The sequence below is a fragment of the Notamacropus eugenii genome, chromosome 1, assembly GCF_028372415.1.
Source record: "Notamacropus eugenii isolate mMacEug1 chromosome 1, mMacEug1.pri_v2, whole genome shotgun sequence".
Classification (NCBI taxonomy): domain Eukaryota; kingdom Metazoa; phylum Chordata; class Mammalia; order Diprotodontia; family Macropodidae; genus Notamacropus; species Notamacropus eugenii.
Window position 1 is genome coordinate 229,406,143 of NC_092872.1, and position 8,354 is coordinate 229,414,496.

Below are 8,354 nucleotides of genomic sequence, written 5' to 3' on the forward strand. Positions count from 1 at the left end.
CGGCTGCAAGGTTGGCTGCAGGAATCTGATCTAATCGAGGTTTCTGACACAGAGAATGAGGTCTAGTCCGACCGACAATTTTTTTTCTTCTCTTTCCGCAACTCTCTCTCCCTCTCTCCGTCTCCCCTCTGGGTCGCTCTCTGTCTGTCTCTTTCTCTCATCTGTCTCTATGTGTCTGTGTCTCTCTCTCACTCTCCTAGTTCTCGACTGAAATCATTCTTTAGAACCTCTTCAGTATCTTCCTGGTCAGTTGGTCTATATTTAATCTTTGGGTAAACATAAATCTGTGCTTGAACAGTGTTTGAAAAGCTGTCTCAAATCACCTTCCCCTTTTGCATTTCCAAGGTAGAGCTTCTGGCTGTAGTCTAGTTTGCAGTCCCTCTATGTAGGTGACTTCAATTAGCATTCCCCCGACTTCCACCTCCCCACCCCACTCTTGAACAATTCTACCACCTTTTGCTAGAAGGAAAGTTGACCTTGGCCAAAAGTACCAAAAGAAGCCTGGAAACAGCAAGGTCCTAACATGCTAAAACTATAAAGTGCCTAGATACTGCTACTTGTCTTATGAGTTAGAAGAAATTTCTTCAGCTGGGACTTTCCTAGATCAGTGAATTAGGAAGTCCAGTCCCCTACAGTTCAGAAGCCTTGTTTTTCTCAGTTGACAGCTGATGAAAGAGGACTGGTTTGCGGAAAAAGACAAGGCTTCCTTCTCTTTCAATGCCCCAGACCGCAACCTGTCGGCCTTAAGTTGGCAAGGCACCCTCCCTCCTGAAATTCCACTTTCCCTCTCTTTGTCTTCCCCCACCTGCGCACCCCCAAGTGAATGTGAACAACCTTGGTTTTATTCCCCATTCAATTAATACACGATACTCAAGTGACTGGATTTTCTTTTTGTTTTTCATTTTAAACTTAAATATAAAATGAGAAGAGGAAAAATACCATTGCCATGAACACAGCAGACCAAATGAAAGGATTCAATATAAACAAATACATTTTCAAGAAAACCTGTAAATAAATACTACTCGTTGTTTTCAGCTGCCCAACTTTTCTTTGGGTCCTTATTAGCTTGCTTTTCTTCTCTGCTGCGCATTTTCTACTTTATTTTCCCCTCCCCCCTAAGATGAAGCCTGGATATATATTCACTGATAGATATCTATAAATGTATATATATGTATATATATACATATATATACATGTATATATATATATATATACAGATAGACACTAACACACACCTGTAGGATCATAGTATATCTATTTCCCACTTAACCTGTGTTTTACTGAAAGTGAATAGTACCTTCTTCATAGATTGGTCTTTCCACAGTTTTCCAAATCAATGTGCTCATCATTTCTTAAACCACAGCCATAATCCCACGCAATCACATCCTATCTGAGAGATTTTCTGTGAGATTTTCCCCTCCAATTTTCTGCATTCCTTCTATTCTTGATTATGTAGGTTTCATTTATATAAGAAAATTTTAATGTAAAATCTTCAAAATCACCCTTATTTTACACTTAAACAACGCTCTCTCCCTTTTAATACTTTAAGGTTTGGTACTACTGAATGAATGTGCTTCCTTTTTCATTTTTTCTCCTGGTTTCTTTGAAGTTTTTGACCTTTTACTCTTCTAAATGAACTTTGTTATTTTCCCTACCTCAGCAAAATAATTTTTAGTAATTTAATTTTGATTACCTTTAATAAATAGTTTATTTAGATTAAAATTGTCGTTTTTAAAATGATTTTGGGTTCTCCTACCCAAAGCCAAAAACATTATTGCACTTATTTAGATCTGAGTTTATTCATATATTTTATGTTTATGTTCAAATAGTTCTTGTGTTGTTTTTCTTGGGGATAGACTCAGATATTTTATTCTGTCTAGGTATTTTAGATGGTTTCAGCCTTCATCCTCCATCATTCACTCCAGGTGCCAAGCATCCAAGGCACCTCAACAAGCTGAAACAACAGGGAGTGTCTAGGACTGATGGGGTGCTTAGGTACTTATGCTTGGACCCCATTTCCAAGATCACATTTTTTTCTAGCCTCAAAGCGCTATCCCTGACAGTTTTCTCCCCAGCCCAAGGACACTATGCCTAGTTATAACTGGGTCTCAGTAAATTGGTCTCAGTAAAACAAACTATCTCTCTCTGCAATTACTCAGGAGGGCCCCCAGTAAAATAAACTATCTTTCCCCATCACAAGAACAAGCTGACCTCTGAAGATATTCTCATATAAAAACAGGGCTATCTTTTAACCACAGAATTATCATTGTATTGATACCCAGAGTTTGCATATTCAATTCAGAGGTCAAGCTACAATCATCAACTGTCAAAGCTACCTTGCTAGACATAACACACTAAAATATACCCATGAGAAACCCCTTCACCTGGTTTCCAGTAGCGAATGAGGCCTGTGACCAAGATTGTAAATTGTCACCTAATTAGCTCATCTGTCAAATAATCCTGTGCTTTTCCTACATAAGCTTTAGCATCACTCCTGTTAAGTTGCAAGTTCCTTAAGGAATGCAAGTTCCCTAGGGAGGTCTGCCCACTGTATTGACATTACAACAAACCCTTACCACCTTAACTCAAAGAATGCTTAAGTCTGTGAATTCATTCTAGAGACTCCTCTCCTGTACTCTGGTATTTGGGGGGGTGGGGGAGGCCTGAATCCCCCTCAAACCTCAACAAGACCTGCATATCAAGGCCATTGTTAAGATTCAGTGCAGGACATGGTTAATATGGAAAAAAATTTTGCATGACTTCATCTGTATAATCTATATTAAATTGCTTATCTTAAAGAGTGGGAGGGATGATGGAGGGAAAGAATTTGTAAATCAAGATTTTAAAAAATGAATGTTAAAATATTTTACAATGTCTTGGGAAATATTTAATGATATACACATGTGCCAAATATGCTAACTTGGTGTTTTGGGGTGGGATTAGGGCATGGTTAAGGAGTGGTTACTTACATATGATTGGTCAGTGAGTAGTAAATGTCATTATGACTCAGTGCCCAGGTTCAGTCAGTACACAGCTGATTCAGACTAATAAATTCTGTACATTCAGCTGGCTGCTGTATCAGAAAGGGAGATAATGGTTATTGCTGGAGCAGGCTGTGTCCCTGGACTGGGAAGAAACTGCCTGGGATAGTATTTTCAGGCTAGGAAGAAATGTGATTTTTCAGGAGAAATGTGATTTAGAATTGAGGCCCGAGCACATGCACCCATGCATCCCATCATTGCCACTCAAGCACTTTTGAACAGAGTCCTCCCATTTTGCTAACACCCTTAGACTTATTTTTTTTGGACTCTACTTCCTGGTGCCCCAGTTTGGGGTTTCCTTAGTCGCCTTAATTTTGTTTGGTTTTAATCTATTAAGGATACACTTAAGCAATGTGAAGGTTTTTTGCCCAGCAATTATCAAATGGCTCTGACTCTGTTTTCTAAATGTAAGCCTCCCACATTTTCCCAGATAGATGACTGGATTAGTAAAAGACATACAGGCAAAACCCAAAGGCTGAGTTTCAGAGTTTATTTATTTTCAACCCATCTATCTCTGTTTTCAGAATTCAAAAGCTACACAGAGTAAACTTAAGCAAGAGATTCACTTTTGCAACATTTAAGTTATTAACTGTAAATTCTAGCACAAGATAGCATGCCTAGAATCTGGGAGTAGCAGTCTGATTCTATATCACAATTCAATATTTTGTTGTTGGTGTTGTTGTTTAGGGAGTGTTTCCTTTCTCTAGGAGGGGATAGTCATGGGGGACAGTGGTCCTACAATTCATTCAGAAAGAATACAGTTATTGCACAAGGAGAGTGGGGTAGGGTAGGGTCTTGAAACCTATACTATCTGGAAAATCTGCATAAGATATTTTGACCTTCCCTTTGTAGCTGAGAAGTCTGAATTAAGGTATTAAGAGATAAAATATTTTGACATTATACAATACTACACATATAATTTATATATTTTTTAGTTTCTAAACTTTTCTCTGTCATCTGTGTGTCATATGTGGCTTCCTCCAAACTCCTCCAAAATTTCCATTTAATTTCTTTTGTCATCTCGTGATATATTGAAACCTCAATGGGGAAAGTTGCAATGTGAAAGGAATAACTATACTACTTTCTAAGTAACAACAATTTCTCTATATTTCCCTGGGTTGGTTGTTCAGTCATTTAGCTGTTTCTGCCAGGCTACATGTCCCAAGTAGAAGATCTGTATGATAAGCATGCAGACACAGATATCGCCACTACACTTATCTGGAGCAAAGATAATTGTCTTACTATATTGTCTTACCTAGACCACATTGACTATTAATGATAAGATGGATGTGCTTAGAAGATGTATCTCCAGGTCCAATTCTGGAAAAGGACTTCTTTGATCAAGAACTTACAACACCCAATGAATGCAGATATCCTCCCTGGGTAGGTGAACTTAGAAACCTAGCCCAAGGAGTGTCTGCTCCTTTTGAGAGGAGTGCAGATTCAACCACTGAGGCTGTTAGTTTATGTGGATATGGCATTTCCCAAACTATGACACAATCAACTGAGCTTTAACTTTGTGTACTTCCCAGGCCAATGGACCAGGGAAGCTCCAGCCAGTGGGCATCTTCTTGGGCACTGCAGGAACACAAAAGCTGGAGATCACACACACAGCTTCTGTTATGGAGGAGTGAAGCCACCACTGCATATTCAGGAGCAAGGCTGGACAGTGGAACAGTTATACTCAAAGAATCACTCACTGCTTTTTAGGTGTGTAGAGTAGCCCCCACATCAGTGGCAGCAGCTACATCAACAACAGAACTGCTCCCAGCAGTTAAGCCCCAGGCAGAACTACCACCAGCAGGCTCACCCCAACCAGCCATGAACCCTGCAGCTCTTGGTGCCCCAGACCCCCATCTTTCAGGGACAACACCTGACCTCAGCTTAACATCAGTCACAGGAGTTTCAAGACCAGACACTGCCACCACCATTGGTTGGGGGTGGGGGGAAGAACAGTCATATGAATCATTCCCTGCTTTTAACCAAGAAGAATTGCATTGCAGGGATTTATCCAAGAGAACTGTTGGGCTTGGATCTACATTGCTCCTTTCCCCCCCAAACCTCCCCCCCCCGGGCACCTTATGCCCTCCAGGGACATCTTCCTGCTCAACTTGGGGGAAATGCAAAGAAAAGAGGAGTTTCAGGAGGGAGAGTGCCTTGCCATCTGAGGGTCTTCAGCTTAGGGTCCCCTGGCATTGAAGCTGAAGGAAGCTTTGTCTTTTCCCCTCTTCCTTCAGCTGCCAGCCTTGGAAAACAAGACTTCAGAATTCTAGGGAGGGGACTAGATTTGTGAATTCCCTGATCCAGGGAAATTCCAGATAAAGAAATTCCTTCTAATTAACAAGATGAGTTAACACCTTCTCTGCACTTTATAGTTTTAGTCTCTCCTAGACTTCCTGTTGCCAGATAGGTTTAAGGTCTTTTGGCTAATGTCAACATACCTTGTAGTAAATTGGTTTTTTCAGTGGTTGGGTGAGTGGAATTCAATTGAACTTTGAGTTCACTCCTACTTTTCTTGAGTACTTATAGAAGAGACCTCACCCTTCCATAGCTAGTCCTCTTTGGGGAGGTACTTTTTCCTATCCAAATGTAAGGAATGGAAACTTGGCTTGTTTGTCCTACTGAAGACTTCACCAGCTGCAAGCCCTGCACTGGAACCTGCAAGAGATGGATGAGGGGTCAAGTTGTACCCTCCCCGAACTTCCCCATTGCTAAACCCTCAGATCCAGGGGCAAACAGCAGTGTTTGCATTCTTCTGTTCGCATCCTTAGTATCTCCTGCTCATTTGAGGTAAGGACACTAAAGGTAGGCTTAGCCAGGTTGTGACTTGCCTAGGTCCACCACACAACTGATTTTGAGTGATACAATCATTTACTGTAAAGACAAAAGGAAATGCCTATTACAAAACAGAAGATGAGCAAGAACAAAGAAGAAACTCCACATGAGTTGGAAAGCCAGCTCGTATTATGTCTGCCTCCAGATTATGCTTCCACTGTGAGAAGAGCAATACAGTCTGGAAGCATCATGGAATTGTCTGGGTAGACTGTGCCCTGTTAGCTTCTAAAGTAGTTGACCTGCCCTACATCACTGAATCCTTGAAAACTATAGATAAGAAGACCTTTTACAAGACAGCAGATATCTGCCAGATGCTTATGTGCAGCGTGGATGGGGATCTTTACCCACCTTCGGAATAACCAGTTGCCACTACTGATCCAAAGCTAGTAAGATACAGGGAGAAGAAATTCATCTGGAACCATGGCATAGTTCTGCCACTAAAGAAAGTCAGAAAGAGGAGATTCCGTAAGAAGGCCAAGAAGAAGTACATTGAATCACCAGATACAGAAAAAGAAGTAAAGAAGCTTCTCAGTACAGATGCAGAAGCTGTCAGTGCCCGATGGGAGGTGATTGCAGAAGATGAAACAAAGAAAGCAGACAACCAGATTTCCCTAGCAGGTCTAGAATTGTCATCTCAGGAACGGTCATAAACAGGGCTATGGCTCCTTCAAACATGAAGAGCTTTGGGAGATATTTAACGACATTAGCAGCAATAGTGAAGAGGAAGATGAGAGAGATCCTCATGATGATAAAGATATCAATATCATCGACACTGAGGAAGACCTAGAGAGGCAACTACAAGACAAGCTTAATGAATCTGATGAAGAACGCCAAGAAAACAAATCAGATGGTCATGGGAATTCAGAAGCAGATTGATATAATGAAAGGCAAACTCCAAGAGACTCAAGGGAAAGCAAAAAGACAGGAAGAATTTATCATAAAAGTGGAAAACCTGGCACTCAAGGTTCGTCTTCAGGCTGCGTTGGCTGAGCTCAAACAGCAGGAAGAAGGAAAGATAGAACAGCTCAGTTCCTTGCAGGAACAGCTAGAACCACTCTTGGAGAAATGAGGCCCTTGCCTGTAAATTCACTGTTGCCCTCACTTTGCTAAATGGCTCACATTCCATCCTTTGGGTTAAGGACAATATTAATTGTTAATATGGGAATTTGACTATGCACATTTCACCATGTTTCTGTTGCCTAGTTGGACTTCATTCCATCTCTCTCTGTAACACGTTATTTTGCTAGAAACTTTCACGCTAATAAATAGAAGGTGATAAGTGAAAAAATCTGGTTGTAAAAGAGTTTTGGGATTAATGGACTAAATAGTTCATCTTCTATAATTCTCACATTTATTCCAAGGCTTTTTCTTGACAGATTTGACAGATCCCAGCCTGCCTAGCTGAATGGTATGCATGACTTCTGGGTTGTACAAAAAGATGAATTTTGAAATAATTTAAGGAAGAAGGATCCTTCCCTATCATGTAACAGTCACCCTAATAAAATCCTTCATCTTCCTGGTCAGCATGTAGAGCATATGTAGAGGGCTAACTCAGTTCGAGCACCAGTGCTAAGCAGTTTACAATTATGATCTTATTGATTTCCACAACAACTCTTGGAGTTAGGAGCTAGCCTTATCCTCATTTTACAAATGATTCCACTGAGGCAAGCAGGAAGGTAAGTGACACACTTCCATGATAGTCATGTTGTGAAAGACTACCCACATTTCACTCTATCCTGTCCTTACCTCCATTTATCCCATTCTCTCCCTTGACCTTTGCCCCCATGATAGTGTTTGCTTCTGATTATTCCTTCCCTCAGTCTTCCATTCCCTTTAGTATGCTCCCTCTCCTATCCCCTTCCCCCCTGCCTTCCTCTAAGATAGAGTTCCATACCCAATTGGTTTGGGTGGACAGCTCAGGCAAGTCTCTGCTTCTACTCTGCCATCTTACAATACCAGTTAAAAGAAACACAACTGTACCCCTGATTATGACAAAGGAAAAAATTGAGGAAAATATAATAGAAATTGTTAAATTTCTTCTTCTCCTCATTCTAATTTGGTTTGAAAATAGAACAGCCAGACATCAGCATAAGCAGGAACCTTTGTCTTCTACCTCCTCTCAACAGAGATGGAACTAAAATTCCCCAATCATAGATTACCAACTCCACTTCAACCTTGTGATCTCCTCAGGTCAATGTCCTAGGGAGACTCCTGCCAGTGAGCACCTTCCTGGGTATATCAGGGAGCCCAGGGACTAGAGAATTATGGAGCACATACCTCCTTCTATGGAGGAGAGAAGTCTCCACTGCATGATCAGGAACAAAATAAGGCAATGAGACAGTTGTACTCAAACCATCACCCACTGCCTTTTCAGCATACACAGGAGCCCCCTTCTCAGCTGCAGCAGCCTCACTCCCAGCAGTCAGAAGCCCTGCTGCCCCCAGAGCCCCAGGCCCCACCTCCCAGGTACAGCAGTTC

At 41.2% G+C, this 8,354-nt stretch overlaps 1 pseudogene; it reads left to right on the forward strand.

Annotated features, from left to right (window-relative positions):
- Positions 1 to 5,954: 5,954 nt before the first annotated feature.
- Positions 5,955 to 6,945, forward strand: LOC140524685 (transcription initiation factor TFIID subunit 7-like; annotated as a pseudogene).
- The last annotated feature ends 1,409 nt before the right edge of the window (positions 6,946 to 8,354 follow it).